A 20,459-nucleotide genomic window follows, 5' to 3' on the forward strand; every position below is an offset into this window, starting at 1 on the left:
TTAGTCACATAATCAGTGCAAACCAAGATGTGAGCTTTCTGATGAGAAGGTGGATTGAAAGGTCCAACGAAATCGATGGCCCATTTCTCGAAGGGTTCGAGGACTATCTGGGGCTGTAGAGGCATTTCATCTGCTTTCCCAGGTTGTCCCATCCGTTGGAAACTATCACATCTACGGACATAATCCTGAGCATCACGAAAGATGGAAGGCTAGTAGTATCCCATCTGCAGCACTTTGTGGCCTGTTCTCTTATCTGCAAAATGTCCTCCATAAGGGCCATCATGGGCGGCCTTTAATATCTCATAGATGTCATCTTCTGCCACACAATGTCGAATCTGTTGATCAACCCCTGTATGAAAGAGATACCCTACCATCCATGAATATCGGGTACTATGATGAATAATATTCCTTTGATCCTTATATGACAAATGACGAGGCACCTTCCCTATAGCAAGATAGTTAGCAATATCTACATACCACGGAGTGTTAGTAGAAACTACAAAAAGATGTTCATCTGGAAAATTACCTTCAATCGATGTATTCTTACCATCATTTTCTATCCTAGACAGGAAATCTGCAACCACATTGTCCTTCCCTGATTTATCTACTATAGTAATGTCAAATTCTTGTAGTAGAAAAAGCCATCTTGTAATGCGACCAGGGGTAATAGGTTTATTCATTAAATACCTGATAACTACATGATCAGTGTGTACAAAGGTAGGATACCTGGTAATGTAATGCCGTAATTTGTTGATGGCATAGATGACAGCAAGGAACTCTTTTTCAGTCACTGTGTAATTTAATTTAGCAGGGGCCAAATTCTTACTAACATAGTAAACTGCATATGGTACCTTGTCCTCTTGTTGTCCTAATACTGCACCAACCGCTGTCTGGGAAGCATCTGTGTGAATATGGAAAGGTAATGCCCAGTCTGGCCCTCTAAGGATCAGAGCGCTACAGACCAATTCCTTGATTTTCGTGAAGGCTACATCACAGTCATCTGTCCACACAAAATCTACATCTTTTGTCAGCAATTGAAAAAGTGGATGTGCTACTTTAGCAAAATCATCTATAAATCACCTGTAATAACCAGCACAACCAATGAAGCTGCATACCTACGTGGGTGTTTTGGGTATCGGAAAGTGCAGAATTACCTTTATTTTAGCCGAGTCCATCTGGATTCCTTCAGCCAAGAGCAAATGTCCCAGAACAATTCCTTCCTCCATCATCATATGGCATTTTATCGTACTTAAGGAGACACGTGCCTGTATGCACCTTTCAAGAACTTTCTCTAAATTTCTCAACCCTTCTACAAATGAATCCCCATATGGAGTAAAGTCATCCATGTAAATTTCAACACTATCGTCCACCAAATCAGAGAAGATCCCCAAAATTGCCCTCTGGAATGTTGCAGGTGCATTACACAGGCCAAAAGGAAGGACCCGGTATGCGAATGTTCCGCAAGGACATGTGAAAGTAGTTTTTTCCTGATCTTCATGAGCTATCTGGATCTAGTTATACCCACTAAATCTGTCTAGGAAGGAGAAGAACTTTTTGCCAGCTAATGTCTCCAGACCTTGGTCAATAAATGGTAAAGGAAAATGATCTTTCTACATTGCCTTGTTTAATTCTCTATAATCCATGCATATCTGCCATTTACCATTTTTCTTAGGGACCATTACTAATGGAGAAACCCATTGGCTATCTGAAATGGGGTAAATAAAACCTACGTCCAGTAGTTTATGAAGTTCTTCTTTCACAACATTTTTCAATGCAGGGTTCATCCTTCTCTGAGGTTGTCTCATAGGACGACAATCTTCCTTAATATATATATGGTGGGTACATAAATTAGCAGGAATCCCCTTCATGTCTGAGTAATCCCAGGTGAAGGCTTCTTTATGCTTCCGAAGGACATCTACAAGTTGCTTCTTCTAGGATTCTGACAGGTCAAGGTTAATGTTTAGGGTCTTTCCTAGTTCTAATTCTACTGGGATACTTTCATGGGGTGCAACTATGGGTAGCTCCTCAGATCCCTCTGTAGTTTCAATAGTTTCCCGAGTTTCATAGCTTAGGATGAATTCTAGGATTTGTTGATTTGTCTCTAAAATAGAGCAAGGATCATCCATAAAGGAGGTGATTACATCATCCTCCGATTCCATTTTTAACTGGAGGGCCTATCCAATAGTAAGGACTGGTCTTAATTCCTCATTTTCTGTTTCAGGCTCCTTCCTGGATAAGATTTTCTTGCTACCTGCTGGTTTTGTGGATGGGTTTGGTTTTGTAGGTGGGTATAACACTAAATTCTTAGTGTTGTGCCCATTTGAAATGACCATGTGCCCTGAACGACACCCAATGTAAGCATCTGCAGTAGCCAACCATGGCCTACCTAAAATCAGGGGATGGCTGCCAACCGAAGATTGTGTATGTAAGACAAGGAAATCTATGGGATAGTGCCATGAATCCACCGAAATTGTTACATCTTCTAACTTCCCTACTGGTTTTACTGTAGATTGATCTTCCAGTTCTAACACTGTAGGTGTATGTTTCAAGTTACGAAGACCTAATGTATGCATAGTTTCAGTGGTGATAACGTTGATGGCAGCACCCAGATCTACCAGCACATTCGGAATTTCTACCCCATTAATTTGCACTATCAGAATTGGGTTCCCTGGATCTCCATACTTTACAGGCATTGACTTTCCCATCATAAAATATGATAATTTTCCCATGACATGAATAGTAAGGGGGTGTTTGGATTCTTTATAGGCTTCTTTGAACAATATTCCCTCAGAGTCTTTGCATATATCGGTACATCCTTCATAGCTTGTAACAGGGGAGTTTTGACAAATAAGTTTTGCAATTCACCTAATAACTCGAATTTAGCCTGAGGGCTTGATTTACTCAAAGTCAGTCTCTCTAGATAGGGTGGTTTAGATTGATGTTGTTTTGCAGGAGGCACCTGGTTTCTACCAATTTGTTTTGGTTCCTTAATAATTAATTTTGATTCTTTACCCTCACTATCAAGTTGTTCAATGATAACTGGAGGAGGTTGAGCATCGATTTTCCGCCCTGATCGCAAATTCATTTCATATAAATCTACGGTGGAAATGCTATACGAAGGTAGGTTAAGAGTGTTGGTTTGATGAACTCTCTTATTATTAGGATTCGGGTTAGGTTGGATGGGAAGCTAGGGACGGACAGGTTGACTACCAGGAGGCACATTAGAGGGCAGTTGGAGTTGCTGCTGTGGCATCGGCTGAGGAAACTGCCCAGGAGAAGATCCTCGCCAAGTTGGAGCCCACGGGGAGCTCGAACCGGCTTGAGGGCTCCACTGCTGCCAAGGTGGAAACTGGTGTTGCGGCCACATGGGTGGATAAGGCATGAACTGAGGACTCATATTGAAGTTACTGAAATATTGAGATGGGTTTGAGTACATACCTTGATTTCCCATTGGTGGTCGAGGCTGCCATGGCTTTTTAGACCCCATGAGGTACAACTGCTCCGTGTCTTCTCTTGTCCCTTGAAACACTGCTTTTAGGCCTGGCAAGGAGGGGCACGAGCTTGTTGCATGATTTAATTCACAGATTGTGCATTCCTCTATGGATTTCAATGGACATTCCCTCTCTAGATGCTTCTTCCTACACTTTGGGCAAAATATAGCCATGGTCCTATCCAATTCCAGCTGCTTATGTTTCACTTGTAGCATGTCCATCTATGCTGACAGAGTACTCAAGATATCCATTCTCAAGTTGTCTAGCAGGTTTCTGATTTCTGCCTTCGTAACACCCCTACCAAATACCTTTGTTGAGCGAATCCCTTGTCTGTTTCTTGTGAGCCCCCTCGAGCACTGAATGCATAGTTCATAGATAACCTCGAAGCTTTCCTTCGAGATATCTCCCTTTCCTATGATGTTCAATAATTCCAAAGAGTCCTCACGAAAAGCCCAGAGGAGGATAATTTTTAAAATATCCTTATCAATGTTGGAGTGACTTGACCTCTGTAACGTGTACTTAAATCGTTCCACACAGTCTTCCAAGTTCTCGTCTTCTTTTTATGTGAACTTAAAAAGTTCCTCTTTGATGTTCTGATATTTGCAGTAATCCTGGTATTTTTCCAGAAATGTTGTCTGCATATCATCCCATGTGGAAATAGAACTTCCTCCAAGGTCCATAAACCATCGTAGAGTTGTCCCTTTTAGTGTAGCAGGGAAAATTTTTAACTTCTGAGCGTTCGTCATGTAGTCGTATCCCTGGCACACTATGTCAAATTTGAATAAAAATGTGTCGGGGTCTTCTGAAATAAGCCCATGAAAGCTTGGTAAGGCTGCTAATGGAATAGGCTTCGTGGGCGCACCAACTCCTAGATCCCCGATCGGAAACTCGATAGTGGAGGTTATAGGAGCCATAAATATCCTCCAATAACCATTGGGTATTTCAACAGGCTCTGTAGAAGATGGCCGAGGGTTCCTTACCACTTGGGTTGGAGTTGCTTTGACGACACTTCCCCAGTCCCTTGGTGATGTGAGTACCCCTACGTTTCCTTCTCCTGCATCCTAATGACTTGATCCCTCGGCTACGACCTCCTTTCCTTTGTTGGAGTGGCCTGACCCTATTGATGTTCTGCTTGCAACCTCTTCCCCTTCTATTACGAGCGTAGAGTTCCCCTGGTCAGGTATACTCCTGGAGGGGCCTGCTGTGTCGAATCGCCAAAGAATGTTGTAGACAACACTAGTTGATCTACTGATTGTCCCTCAGATTTTACTCTCCGTGAACCTAGTCTCACGGTTGCGCAAGAGGATGCCTTTGATTCAATTTTTGCTATAATTTGTTGGATGTAAGTCTCTCTTTCCAAGTTTTTTCCTCCCCTCTTTGGGGCTCTTCCTTTGCCCCTCTTATTTGGTTCTGTGTTCATACAAATGATGATATGACAGAAGGTCTTGGTGTCAACCTACAATGCTCTAGTCTTGAAGTAAGGTGTCAAAAGACCATTCCTTCCCCAAGACGAAAGAGCTTACGAAAAGAGAGACAGCTAACAAAAATAGGAATCTAGGGTTCAGGGCCTGGAGCAGGGCGTCAAAGGACTCCTCCCTCCCTAGGACAAGAAATAGAAACAAAAACACACCTCCAAGAAGACCTAATACTTCCAAATCTGAAGTAGGGCATCAAAAGACTCCTCCCTCCCCAGGGTAAAAGCTAGGGTTTCCTGAAAAAACGCAAAAGGGTTTGAAAGAAATAAATCTAACTCAAGGCCTGGAGCAGGGTGTCAAAAGACTCCTCCCTCCCTAGGACAAGAGGTCGGCCCTATAAAAACAGCAAATAAAATAAAGACAAGCATAAAGAAGCACCTACGCTCAGGACCTGGAGCAGAGTGAGAAAAATCATTCTCTCCCCAAGACGAGAGATTGACCCTCTGGTTGGTTTAGATCGTATCTTTCACCTTATTAGCCTCCCTGGCAATGGTGCTAAAATGTTGGGGTCCAGGTATGAACAATCTATTCACCCTCTTTCCTACATTAATTTATCAATCCATGTGCATATCCTTTTCAAGGCAACACGCAAAGTATATGCAGGGGCAAGGTTACCATCTGTTACCGACCAAGGGTTCGTGATTAATACTCAAAACATTGTTGTAAAACTGAAACTAACTGTAGTACTTCAAGAAAAGCAATTACAAGAATTAACAATCTACAACAGCAACCATAAAATAATAAATGACACACAACAAGAAATACGCAGCACCTGATCAGAAGAGTGGGCCCAGCTCTCTGATCAGGGCTGCATTAATCACAGCGAAGAGTGGAGCAGCAAAAGAAGTGATATATTATTAATATGGAAAGAGCTATTACAATATTGATGGGGAGTCCCCCTTTTACAGGAATAACATATCTTTTATACACAGCGAAAGAGAACAACATCTTTCCCTGAAACCTAATAACCGTATACCCAGAAATATACATTAGTTCAAAACGACACCGACACCAAATGAACAAGATTAGCGAATGGTCCAGGAATGGTTCAAGGATCTACGACTCTAGCTACACGGCTTCCTTATGGCTGGTCATTGTTGTGAATTGTGGATCTGCTACGAGGTGCTAAAATATTAGTACGTGTTCTCCGGAAGCTGCGGTCAAACATGTGTTTTAGTGCTATGAATAGGCAAAACCTCGTGACGTTACTTCATTAATAAAATATTCCAATAGAAAGGAAAGGGGTAACTACCTTTCAGATTTAGCATAGTAAACACAGGTGAATAAGTGCAAAAAGGACAAAAAGAGGGATGGAAATGTAACAGAAAGATAGCCCGATTTGGTGCCCAACAACGACTCCGATGTTGAATCTAAACTTGCACAGTTTTTACAGAAGCTAAGAAAAGTATCCAAGCTAAAAGGTAAGTATCCTCTCATTTGTTTTAAATGTGGAAGGATAGGTCACTATCCTACAAAATGTCCTCATAAATATGATAGTGATGATGAGGAGGAATATAAAATGGGATGCTCAAAAAGAAATATTTTAACAAGAATAAATTCTTCTCCAAACATGACGATTATGATGCAGGTGAATTCGTGATAACCAAGAAGAAATCAATGAAAAATATCACTTTTCACAAAAGAAATGATGATGAGTCAGATGAGGAAAATGGCTATGCTGGAAGCAAAGAAGTGTTATCAATGGAATTTACAAATGATGATGACTCCGAACAAGAAGGCGAAGGAAATGTGGATGATTTACTAATGAGTGCCAATAAAGAAAATTAGAAATTACGAAAGAAGATTACTTCTCTCAAAGTAGAAAAGGAGGAAGCAAAAATAAGGGAAGATTTCTTGAACAATAAACTAAAAGAGAAAGAATAGATTTGCGAAAAATGTGAAACTTAAGTTGTTTCGCTAAGAAAATAATTGGATCAAGTTAAAAGGAGTTGGAAAATCTCTCAAACACTTGATAACATCCTTAATGCTCAAATACCTCAATATGACAAATCTAGGATTGGATTCAAAGGAGAATCATCAAGTACAAAGGAGAATGTGAATAAGGAAATCTAAAGAAGCTATGCTGACATTCTTTCTAGTCATCCAAAAGAAGAGAAGTCATCTCACCAAGAACAAAAGTTCACCTTTATCAATCCAAGCAATGAAGGAAGGACAACTCCAAGGAAGAATTATACCTCAAGTCAAGGCTATTCTAACAGATACCAAACAATCTTTCTTGGTTATTGTTTTTATTGTAAAAACTTTGGTCATCAAGCCAAGCATTGCAAGGATCGTAAGTACAATGCTTCAAGAAATAAGAATCAACAAAGCAAGCCACTTGGCCTCAAAGAACAAGGAAAAATGAAGACTTACAACTATTTTGATCCTTTGGCTAAGTATGATCCAAGTTTCTCATTATGTAATGATTATGGTCATGTTAAACAAAATTGTCCATTCAAAAAGGAATATCTACAAAAGGATGAAACCACTATTGATAAATGTGGCCTAGCCCTATGTGTTGATAGTGATGAAAATCAATGGTTCATAGACAGTGGATGTTCAAGACACATGTCAGGTGACCGAAATAAATTTACCTCCTTAATCAAGAAAGATGGAAATGTTCCTTTTGGAAGTGGATCATCCAAGATAGTTTGAAAAGGAATTGTTGCTCTCATCAATGGAAAAGGAAAAGCCCAAAATGCATTGTTGGTGGAAGGACTCAAACACAATATTTTGAGTGTGAGCCAACTTTGTGATCAAGGACATAAGGTTGTATTTAGTACAAAATATTGTGAGATCAGGAGCTCCTCCTCAAGTGAACTTATATCTAAAGGAATAAGAACACCAAATAATGTATACATTTTGAACAAAATTCAAGAAGATAAATGTTATGTAAGTTGAGCAGATGAAAGTTGGATATGGCACAAATGATTGGGACATACAAGCTTTGATAACTTGATCAATATCAACAAAAAAAATGTAGTAAGGGACATTCCAAAAATTGTCAAGCCGGATCAAGTTGTCTGTGGACCATGTCAACATGGAAAACAAACAAGGATCGGTTTCAAGACTAAGGAGTTATCTACATCAAAAACTTTGGATATCATACATGCAGATTTATGTGGACCAACCAGAACTGCAGCTCTACAAGGCGAAAGGTATTTTGCTTTATTTTTTGATGAATATACTAGAATGATGTGGGTATACTTTATAAAATTCAAATCTGAAGCTTTTTAATGTTTCAAAAATTTTAAAGCTCTAGCAGAAAATGAGAAAGAAACAAAGATTAAATTCCTTAGAATAGATAGAGGAGGATAATTTACTTCAAAATAATTTGATGAATTTTGTAAAGTACATGGAATCAAGAGAGAGCTCTCTATTGCTAGAAATCCTAAACAAAATGGAGTAGTAGAAAGAAGAAACTGAATTGTGCAAGAGATGGCAAGAACAATTCTACTATCAGTTGATTTGCAACCCAAGTTTTGGAAAGAAGCAACCTGCACAACAGTTTATACCTTGAATCGAACTCGACTAAGACCAAATAATGACAAGACACCATACGAAATATGGAAAGGGAGACCTGATTTGGCAAAGTACTTTAGAATCTTTGGAAGAAAATGTTTTATGAATATCAATGATGGCTCAAGAGGAAAATTTGATTCTCAGGTCAATGAAGGAATACTTCTTGGATATTCTACAAGAAGCCAAGCTTACAAATGATACAATAATCGACTAAGAAAAGTAGTAGAAATCATTGATGTAAAAATTGACAAATCTCTTCCACAAAAATAAATTGAAGTCCATGAAGAATATTCTATCATTGAAGAATTCAAAGAAGAAGAGTCAGCAAAAGAAGAAAAAGATCAAGAAAATAAAAAAGAACCATCTCAAACTCCTTCAAAAGTGAAATTCCTCCAAAAACATCATCTGGAAAAGAATATTATTGGCAATGTAGATGAGGGAATACAAACCCAAAGAAGGATGACAAATACACCAAGGAAAGATGATGTTTCTCTCTTATCTATGATAGAACCAGAAACTTTTACTCAATCAAGTAAGGATCCTCATTGGGTGGAAGCCATGGAAGAAGAAATGTCTCAAATCGAGAAGAATGAAACATGGGAGATGGTACCTCACCCAAAAGATAAAAATATAGTTGCAACCAAGTGGGTGTTCAAAAACAAAATGAGTGAAGATCGACAAATCATCATAAATAAGGCAAGGCTTGTTTGTAAAGGCTATTCACAAATTGAAGGAATTGACTTTGAAGAAACCTTTTCACCAATATCTCGTATGGAAGCTATAGGGATGTTTTTGGAATTTTCTTGCTCAAAATGATTCAAATTCTATCACATAGACGTACAACATTTCTAAATGGGGAGCTCAAGGAAGAATTTTACATGGAGCAACTAGAACGGTTTGATTTAGCAGAAGGAAAAGACTTTGTATATAAGTTGAAAAAGGTATTATATGGGTTGAAACAAACTCCTAGAGCTTGGTACGCAATATTAGATCACTATCTACAACAACAAGGCTTCAAAAAGGGGGTGGCAGGAAGTAATCTCGACATGAAGATGAACAAAGATAAATTAAGTTAGTCACTCTTGTGTGTGTTGATGATCTGATTTTTGCTAGCAATGATGATGATATGAGCCATGAGTTTGCACAAAATATTTCAAAAGAGTTTGAAATGTCAATGATTGGTGATTTATCTTACTTCCTTGGACTACAAGTATCTCAAACCACATCAGGCATGTTCATATCTCAAGAAAAATATCTTAAAGACATGCTTAAAAGATATGGGATGGAAGAATGTGCACCTATGAGCACACCAATGAACACAGACTGCAAATTAAGAAAAGATGACGAATCCCCCTCGGTAGATTCAACTCTTTACAGGTCAATAATTGGAGCTCTCCTATACTTAACTGCTACAAGACCCAACATTATGCAAGCAATAGGAATGGTGGGAAGATTTCAATAAAATCCTAAGCAATCCCATTTGTTGGATGTGAAAAGAATTCTTAGATACTTGAAAGGAACTCTTGACTTTCATCTTTGGTATCCCAAAGCCACAACTCTTATAGTTACAGCTTACACCATCGTTTATTGGGCTGGAAATGTGGACGATCAAAAAAGTACCAGCAAAAATATTGTTCATGCGAGATTGTCTAGTACCTTGGCTCAACAAAAAATAATCATCTATATCTCTTTCCACAGCTGAAGTCGAATATATAGCTGTTGTAGATTGTTGTACATGGATACTGTGGATGAAGGAAGCTTTGAAGGATGTCAACATAGAAACTAAATAGCCAATCGACATCTATTGTGGCAACACTAGTGACATTAGTCTCTCAAAGAATACAGTCATGCACTCAAAGACCAAACATATTCCAATCAAATATCACTTTCTCCATGAATAAGTTGTTGAACAAAACATCAAGTTGGAGTACATCAATACAAAAGAACAAATCACAGATATCTTCACAAAGCTTCTTCCATGAGAAGAATTTGAACACCTTCGACAAAAGATGGGGTTTATTACTCTTGCATCTCATTATATAATCATCTTCACAAGAGTAGGACGGCATGTCAGGGGGAGCAACATGAAAAATAAATCAATTTGATAGGGGAGTACTTGGCCACCCCATTTTCCATTGATATCGAAGGGGGAGAGGATGTCTAGATATTTCCATCAATGACAAAGGGGGATACTATTGTTCAATAATTGTCATTATAAAATATAAATCTCTTTATGGAAATTGATTTGATGACATATGATGTCATTTTTGGAAGTCACCAAGGATGATGCATGGTTGATGACATGAATTCCACCATGATCATATGGAAAACTTGGAGTCATGATGATGAAGCACTATGATGAGGACTCTCTGCACAAAAATTTATGCACAGTCAAAAAAACAATTAAATCTAGACACCTTGAAGGAAACCTCTCGAAATGAACTCTAGACCATATGAAAGAGAATTGTTTCCCCTTTCTAACAAACCCTCACACACCTTCGAACTCCTAGTAGTTAGAGAGAAATCGAATTTTTAAGTTGGAAAATATATATTTAATTATCTAGGTAGCCTACACTTCACAATCATGTTGACCTATTCTTAAAGATGTGTTTCCTCACCTCCTTTGTGAAAACCAATATAAATAAAAGTTAAAACCTCATTCCTTTAGCATCCTTCGATCAACCAATACACAGAAAAGGAGTCGTAGTTCACAACTCGTGAACACAAAAGGAGGCAGCATTAGGAAGGGCAGCGGTGGATCTTTGGTTTGGGTCTTAAATATTACTGACAGAATGGAAAGACAAAGTTGATCACCTTTAAGCATATAAACGCAAAGTCTCGGAATATGTATTATCTCATACACCTCGGCCTTCATACCTTTGAACTATGGTGGCTCGAATTCTGCAACATCTCCTTTTCTCGGACTGTTATTATAGTAGCTAAGACAATGGTGACTCGGATCTCTTGTTGTAGCCTATCATACCTCAGACTATGCATAATAACTTGGAATGAATACCTCATTATAGGACTGTTCTTTTCAACCTCATTACAGGACTACACCTCAGCCTCATTGCAAAACTATTCTCTTTCTCGGTGTCATTGCAGGACTACACCTGGGCCTCATTACATGACTATTACAGACAGTTACCATGACATTTACAGTTACAGTTACAGTTACTGCACCTCGGGCTTTATTACAGACAATTACAGTGACAAGGTCAGATCTAAGGCACTATACCGCGACTCTAAACTACAAGCCTTCTTCTATACCCTCGAACTATGATTCTTGTACACTTGGACTGTGTCTACAACTCCAGATCATGTAGCCTTTTCTACACTACTGGTGGTCATGTACTAGTAACAGAAGCTCGGACTGTGGTAAGACAGTGGCTCAGTGGGGGATAGTGGCCTGGAGCTTGTAGCTGGGCTATGGTATTATTAACTGAATTTACAGTAACAATGAAGCCCAGTGGAGGACAAGGTACAATCAAGAGTAAGTGAAGTCAATTTCAATTATTTATGGAATAGTGAAGAATTTTATCAAAGACATCCAAGTAAGTACATCACAAATTCTCTATTAAGAAAACAATTAGGATTGGTGTCCTAGGGGTTGGAGCCCCTAAACATAAGGTTGGAGCCTTGAGAAGAATAGGGTCGAAGCCCTATAGGCCGAAGCCTCATTAAAAAGTCCAATTTGGTGTGTTGCTATAGGTTGGTGCTTGGAGCTTTGAAGGGTTGGTGCCCTCAACTATTATTGTACTCAATTATTTGAAGAAGAGGATTAAAGTCCTCTCTTAATAAAGTTATTATTTATTTCATTTCTGATTATAATTGTGAAGAATATAACTGGTAAAAAGAATAATTGAAAATAAATATTGATTCAACCCCCTCTCAGTATTTCCAACACATAGCACTTGTCACTTAGTTAAGAACAATAAATTTGAGTTAATGAGTTGAATTTAAGTTTACTTGAATTGATTCCTAAAAAACAGGAGTCTAGCTGAGTTAATTTGAGTTAGGCACATAGAGTTCAGTTGTGTGCAGTGGGTTCCTAAATTTTAGGATCTTAGGTTGAGTTAATTTCAGTTGTAACAATTTTATTCAATTAAATTGAGTTATGGTCAGTTAAACTATTTCCAATTGTTGAAGGAACTAGTGTGAGGTATAGTAGTGGGGTGTGTACTGATCTGAAAATGGAATGTACTTGTTTAAGGGTGCAAGGTATCCATTTCCAATAATTTCAACTGTGAGCTAGACACTCCAAATGACCTCTAAAAATGTATAAACTTATTATTTCTTATACAGAGATAGACTGTAGGGGCATTCACCGGACATTTCACCTCTAAAAAGAGGATGAGTTCCAGAGGCTACCTGGCGCTCTACAGGCTCTGCCTAAAGAAATAACCAAGTAAACACTTAGAAGTCTTTGACATACACATACTTGAAGTTTAAGGTCTTGCGGAATGAGACAAGTAACTTTCTGTAGCTGAAAAGGTGATTATGTGTGTATGCAAGTTATATTTATTTGTTGTTTAATACTTTATATGAGTTTTTTTTAGCATATCATCTTCAGCAAATAAAGACACCAAAATGATAAAGCAGTTCACCCCCTCCTGGGCTACATCTGCTGGACCAAGCCTCTCCAACTAGGCTTGTCCTCTTGTATTAAAATTGCTACAAAGGCTAATACAAGAATATGGGTGTCTCAAAGGACAGATCTGACTGTAAATACAGAATCAGAAGATAGGAATTAGCCAAACATGCTCTTTCCCAAACACTAAACAATGAATTTTGTACCTTATACAGTACTTTCCCCAATTGGCCCTCGTGGCCCTTTACACTTGAATGGAGAATTTCGAGGTGAATATGACCTCAATTGGTTCTGAAACCTCTGCCATTAGACTCAGAAGGTCGAAAATAGCAGACATAGGCTTTTGAATCACCAAAAACGGATGAACATAGCCCCCAAACATCTCATGCACTGAAATAGCCCTGGTGGCCCTGAAAGCTTCCCTGAAGCTAAACAGTGAGAAGAATGCCTCAGAAGGCAAAACGAGCTGTAGAAATGGATTCACAAGGCTGGAAAACTTCAGGAATGACCTTCGTTCCACTTCCAATGCCTGCACAATTCCCAATGCAGCTCCCAAACTGATTTGGCCCTGGTGGCTCCTGGAACTTCCACGAAGCTAAAACACCTGCAAATGACCTCATATGGCTGTGAAACCTATGCCAATGGCTTCAGAAGGTCGAAGAGACCCAAAATCAAAAAAAAAATTCATCCAAAACCGCCTTTCCTAGCCAAAGTTATGGCCATTTAATGATCCCCTCCAGTTTAGCCTAAAAGAACTCCAGCTAACTGTAGTGGAGGTAAGTTAAGTCCGCCAATTATGGCGGGTCCGCCAAATTTGGCGCCACTGCCAAATAAACTGCCAGTCTAACTGCAGTTGCATTAAATGCGCATGTGACCAGCTGCCTCGGATTACGTGCCCGGCGGTTAGTGTGCTGGCGGTTGAGGACAAGCTCCCGGTTCTGCAAGCCATGGTCATATGGGTGGGGGCTGGCCCCCTTCATTTCCCGCCAAGAACCGGATTTAAACTTCAAATACAGTTTGTTCCATCCACATAACAACAGTTGCTCACGTGGCCCAACGGTAAGGTGTTCTGTTATGGTAGACGAGGTCGTGGGTTCAAACCATGGAAGTGGCAAAAAATTTTAAATGCATATGCGCCCATTGTTGTTGACGTCATCACAGCCACGTGGCGACCTCTAGGCATGCCACGTGTCAGTTTGTGATTGGCTGTTGTGAAAGGAATATTCCCTGAAATATTCCAAGGAATATTCTACGGAATATTCCTTTTTCAATTTTTTTTCAAAATTCAAAATTCTAATGTTATTAGGCAATTCTTATTTTTGGCATAACTTTCTCATACGGCGACCGTTTTTCGAACCGTTTGCGGCACCAGAATCAGGAAGATGAGCTCTTTCCGGTCGTTTAGGTTCTAATCAGTTCTAAGCACTTTCATTTTTTACCATTTTACGACACTTGGTCCTGAGCTCCTGATCACACCTCCCAAATGAGAAGGCTTTTGGTCCCCAAAAGCTCACTGAATTTCTGAACTGAACTGTACAGCACTTGAGGAACATAAATATCCTCTTCCGTTCAGCAAAAACAGCATACTGATGCCAAAATGTCCTGCCTTATTAACTGTCGTCATGGTGAATGTTGTTGCATAAACCAAGGACTCGTCGAATCCCGACCAACCTTGTTCGCCAGACAAACTGAAAGTTTGCAGAAACCAGCAATGAAACTTGCTGATATATGAGCTGAAATATTTCTCTAAACATGTGGGTTTGCCACTGTCACGATGCCCATCCATGGCACCTCTGCTCCAGAAGAAGAACTGCCTCCCAAATGAGAAGGCTCTTACAGAGATGAAACACTTCATCATTTCTCCTCTTTACAATCTTGGAGATCAAATTAACTTTTTCCAAGTCAAGATTACATTACATGCATGGTTAAAAACAAAGTAATCAACCCTTCAAGTTAATCACACATACATGTTTAAAATACAAGGAAATCATCATGATCCCTGTGCTCATGCATATCATTCTCATGCATGTAGTTTATCCTTCAACTTTCTCTTAAGTACAATCATAAGTACAAGATCCTCGATCACATGTACATGTACTTTCAAAACTGAAATGAATATAACTTTCGCTACGATAGAGTGAGTCTCATACTCAGCTTTTCCATCCTGCAACTTGCATTCCCTTAACAATGAAATCCATTCAATCAAAAGACATGCACCTTCAATTGGATAAGAATTCTAACCATTTCTTACCAATCCATTTCAAAGGCGCTTCCTTTAACTGCACATCGATATCAACATGTGTATCATCCTGACACATATCAATAATGGAAACTTCCTTCCCATTTTTGCCATACTCTTGCTCCAATTTCTTTAACTTTCGTGGAAGCATTGTTGGATTCAGAGTCCAACACCTTTCAGCAGTATGTCCATGCTTATGGCAGTAAGTGCAACACATGTTCACCTTCTTGATAGCATGATTTACATTGTTCAATGGAACTTTGGCTTCTTGCCTCCTTTCCTTCAAAAGTTTCCTGCATGTTGCCATTCTTTTCCAACATCTAGAAACACTATGGTTAAACAGACCACAAAAAGAACATGCAATTATTTTCCAATGCTTGAGTGGAAATTTTCCATGCTTTACATGATCAAAGGAAATATGATTGAAATCAGATTTATACCTTTGTCTTTCACCTTCATTACATTCATGAGGAGGTGAATCAAACGAAGAAGAAGCTCCTTTTGGAACACCATCAATCCCTTCAATGGTTTTAGAGCGTTCACCACTTCCTTGTTCAAGTGCATGCTTATGCACACCTTCTTCCTGCAAGGTCTGTTTCAAACTATTGCATTCCTCAACGATACAACCTTGAGATAAAGAACCTGAAATGAAACTCCTTCTAGGAACTGTTTCAATTGCCTTCATGGCTGCTTTGGAACTTTCTCCACAAGATTGTCCATAGCCAAGACCCAAATTCTTAGGCCTTACCTCAACCATTATTGGCTCAACTATACCCTGTGCATGTTTTCCCAATCCTTTTCCTTCATATCCCATTTTGGACATCAACTTGGACCCTATGCCTCTGGTATGTTTCTCAAAAGAACCAGCATAAACATTCTTATCAGAATTTGAAGACAAACTAGAATTGTTTACCTCTTCTTCAAGCTAATACTTGGCTAAGGCTTCTTTGGCAACAAGGAGTTGTGTCTCCAACTCATGCATCCTTTCCAGCTTCATGTTTGCAATATGAAGTTGGCCTTCCATTTCCTGCAATTGGTTAGAAAGCAACTGCTTCTCTTCCCTCATGGAATTCAACTGCTCTTGAAGTCTAGAGCTCTTTCTTTCATCCTCATACATTTCTCTCACCATATTCATCATGATGAAAAATTCTTGCTTCAAGCCTTCATCAAAGAATCTTGTGAAGGAGGACGATTTTGAGAACTCACTTATGGAAGTTGTCATTATAAAAATGAACAAAAGAGCTTCAGTAAACTCACAAAACAAGTAGTAAAGCAGTCAATCTCCAACACTGCTTAAGACACCTTTCAAGCTACACAATCAAGCTAGTGATGTCAGTCAAGCAACCTAGTGCTCTGATACCATTTGATATGAAAATGGAATGTACTTGTTTAAGGGTGCAAGGTATCCATTTCCAATAATTTCTACTGTGAGCTAGACACTCCAAATGACCTCTAAAAATGTATAAACTTATTATTTCTTATACAAAGATAGACTGTAGGGGCATTCACCGGACATGTCACCTCTAAAAAGAGGATGAGTTCCAGAGGCTACCTAGCCCTCTACAGGCTCTGCCTAAAGAAATAACCAATTAAACACTTAGAAGTCTTTGACATACACATACTTGAAGTTTAAGGTCTTGCGGAATGAGACAAGTAACTTTCTGTAGCTGAAAAGGTGATTATGTGTGTATGCAAGTTATATTTATTTGTTGTTTAATACTTTATATGAGTTTTGTTTAGCATATCATCTTCAGCAAATAAAGACACCAAAATGATAAAGCAGTTCACCCCCTCCTGGGCTACATCTGCTGGACCAAGCCTCTCCAACTAGGCTTGTCCTCTTGTATTAAAATTGCTACAAAGGCTAAACAAGAATATGGGTGTCTCAAAGGACAGATCTGACTGTAAATACAGAATCAGAAGATAGGAATAAGCCAAACATGCTCTTTCCCAAACACTAAACAGTGAATTTTGTACCTTATACAGTACTTTCCCCAATTGACCCTCGTGGCCCTTTACACTTGAATGGAGAATTTCGAGGTGAATATGACCTCAATTGGTTCTGAAACCTCTGCCATTAGACTTAGAATGTCGAAAATAGCAGACATAGGCTTTTGAATCACCAAAAACGGATGAACATAGCCCCCAAACAACTCATGCACTGAAATGGCCCTAGTGGCCCTGAAAGCTTCCCTGAAGCTAAACAGTGAGAAGAATGCCTCAGAAGGCAAAATGAGCTGTAGAAATGGATTCAGAAGGCTTGAAAACTTCAGGAATGACCTTCGTTCCACTTCCAATGGCTGAACAATTCCCAATGCAGCTCCCAAACTGATTTGGCCCTGGTGGCTCCTGGAACTTCCACGAAGCTAAAACACCTGCAAACGACCTCAGATGGCTGTGAAACTTGTGCCAATGGCTTCATAAGGTCGAAGAGACCCAAAATCAAAAAAACATTCATCCAAAACCGCCTTTCCTAGCCAAAGTTATGGCCATTTAATGATCCCCTCCAGTTTAGCCTAAAAGAACTCCAGCTAACTGTAGTGGAGGCCAGTTAAGTCCGCCAATTATGGCGGGTCCGCCAAATTTGGCGCCACTGCCAAATAAACTGCCAGTCTAACTGCAGTTGCATTAAATGCGCATGTGACCAGCTGCCTCGGATTGCTTGCCCGGCGGTTAGTGTGCTGGTGGTTGAGGACAAGCTCCCGGTTCTGCAAGCCATGGTCATATGGGTGGGGGCTGGCCCCCTTCATTTCCCGCCAAGAACCAAATTTAAACTTCAAATACAGTTTGTTCCATCCACATAACAAGAGTTGCTCACGTTGCCCAACGGTAAGGTGTTGTGATGTGGTAGACGAGGTCGTGGGTTCAAACCATGGAAGTGGCAAAAATTTTTAAATGCATATGCGCCCATTGTTGCTGACGTCATCACAGCCACGTGGCGGCCTCTGGGCTTGCCACGTGTCAGCTTGCAATTGGTTGCTATGAAAGGAATATTCCCTGGAATATTCCAAGGAATATTCTACGGAATATTCCTTTTTAAATTTTTTTTCAAAATTCAAAATTCTAATGTTATTAGGCAATTCTTATTTTTGGCATAACCTTCTCATACGGCGACCGTTTTTCGAACCGTTTGCGGCGCCGGAATCAGGTAGACGATCTCTATCCGGTCGTTTAGGTTCCAATCAGTTCTAAGCACTTTCATGTTTGACCATTTTACGACACTTGGTCCTGAGCTCTTGATCATGTACACAGAGATCAACCAGTTAACTAATTAATCAACCTAAATTAACTCATGCATGCACAAAATTCGAGTTACCCAGTTGAGATTGGAGTTCAAGGGAAGGTTATTATCAGTTGTACAATATTCTAAATTGTACATCTCATGCATGCAGTTGGAGGATTGACCTAAAGGAATTACGCAACCCAGATGAGGTAACTTCCTATTTAATAGGGCTAATTCCAAAGCAAACAATGCAAGGAAATAGGATCTTGGAGGCTTGAAAATTTGGCTAAGTGTTGTCCAAGGTTAGTCAGACAGGAAGAGGATAGAAGATACAGGTACAGGTTGAGAAGAGCATATTGTATTCATCCATATCCTTTGATTAATGCAATACATATAGTAAGAGGTTTTGAGCAGTTGCTTTCCCCTAGATAAATCTATGTGCATGTGTGTTGAATCTTGATGCATGCTATTGATTCTTGTTCTTGATCATGAATTTACTTTCGCATATTGATAGAGTAGATTCTTATGTTTTTATTTAGCAAAGTTCATGAGCAGATTAAATCTACAATGAAACTTCTACACAACTATAGAAATATTTAAAATAACTACAAAGAAATAAGAAATGTTTAAGGTTTTAGTATTGAGGGCTAGGGGGAAGTTGGGTGAGAGATACCAAGGTGCACCAATCGATGATCAAGAGACAAGCCCTAAAGGATGAGGGACCAAGCAAATTGACAAACCTATTTAAGCTCAATCAAGTTTTTGAACCAAGTTATCTATTTAATTTTGAGCATTCAAATTTTATTTAATTGAAAACGCAACCTAAGTTAAAGGCAAATCCTCCTATAATCATTAACTAGGTTATACTCTTTGAAGGCCTCATACAAAAGCTTAAGTTATTTTTTATATCTCTTTAGATCCAATACAACCTGAAGTGGTATCAAATTAATGATTTATTGGAACTATGTATTTCATTTTACATGTGTATATTTATTTCTCTTTACATGTGTATATTTTGGTTTAATGGCATAATTTAGAGCTATATTTAATTTTTATTGTGTTATAGTGTATATTGTGTATGTAACAAAAATGTTTGTCCATTTTCACTTAAGAACTAGTGAGTGAAATAATATGTGGTTATATTAGGTAAAACTTTTATAACACAATAAATGAGTATGGAATATTATATTTTGTGATTTGTATATAATAGAAAATGAAGCATCTATATATGTTGAGGTGATTTGTATATACACTTCTGAAAATTTAGAGCAAAATCATTAATAGATTAATAAAATAAAATAATAGAGTAATACTTGTTCTTGTAAAGCCACATGGTATAAAAGTCACTTACATATAGAAACTATTTACAAAACATATAAATATATATTCACGTATTTTAATATGAAAGTATTTAATTGAGAGCTAAAATTAAACTTGTGTTTACATGTTGGTCATCAAGGCTTTAGAGATAATCCTATAGCCATTATTATCATTCTCAAAACATAAGAAACTCGGAATTCAACCATCATTAGCTACCTTAGTATCCTTAGGTATTGTCTTCTCCTTTGATATAGTAAATGTGAGATTGAGAAACATGTCATTTCGAAGCTCTGGAGGATTATGTGGCTAGTTATAGCGAGTCTTTTTCCTTCTTTCAATATCTTGAGCAACACAGTGCATTTCCCTTCCATCAAAGCATTGGGTTTGCTTATACTAAGCAGAAAAAGAAAGAGTAAATAGGAAGCTCACTACTCATAGAATAGGGAGAGCCCCTTTGCCAATACTCCACTAGTTGGTGTAGTTGTGCCACGTCCAATTCCCCCTTCTACACCTAGAGCGCAATCTACATATAGAGATTCATACAAATTAGAGGTTTGAAAATCCACTAGAACAACTAAATGGGTTGCTTTTGATTAAA

The sequence above is a fragment of the Pinus tabuliformis genome, chromosome 3_2 (genome assembly GCF_031772625.1).
Source record: "Pinus tabuliformis cultivar Carrire ecotype Pingquan chromosome 3_2, CPIR1, whole genome shotgun sequence".
NCBI classification, from domain to species: domain Eukaryota; kingdom Viridiplantae; phylum Streptophyta; class Pinopsida; order Pinales; family Pinaceae; genus Pinus; species Pinus tabuliformis.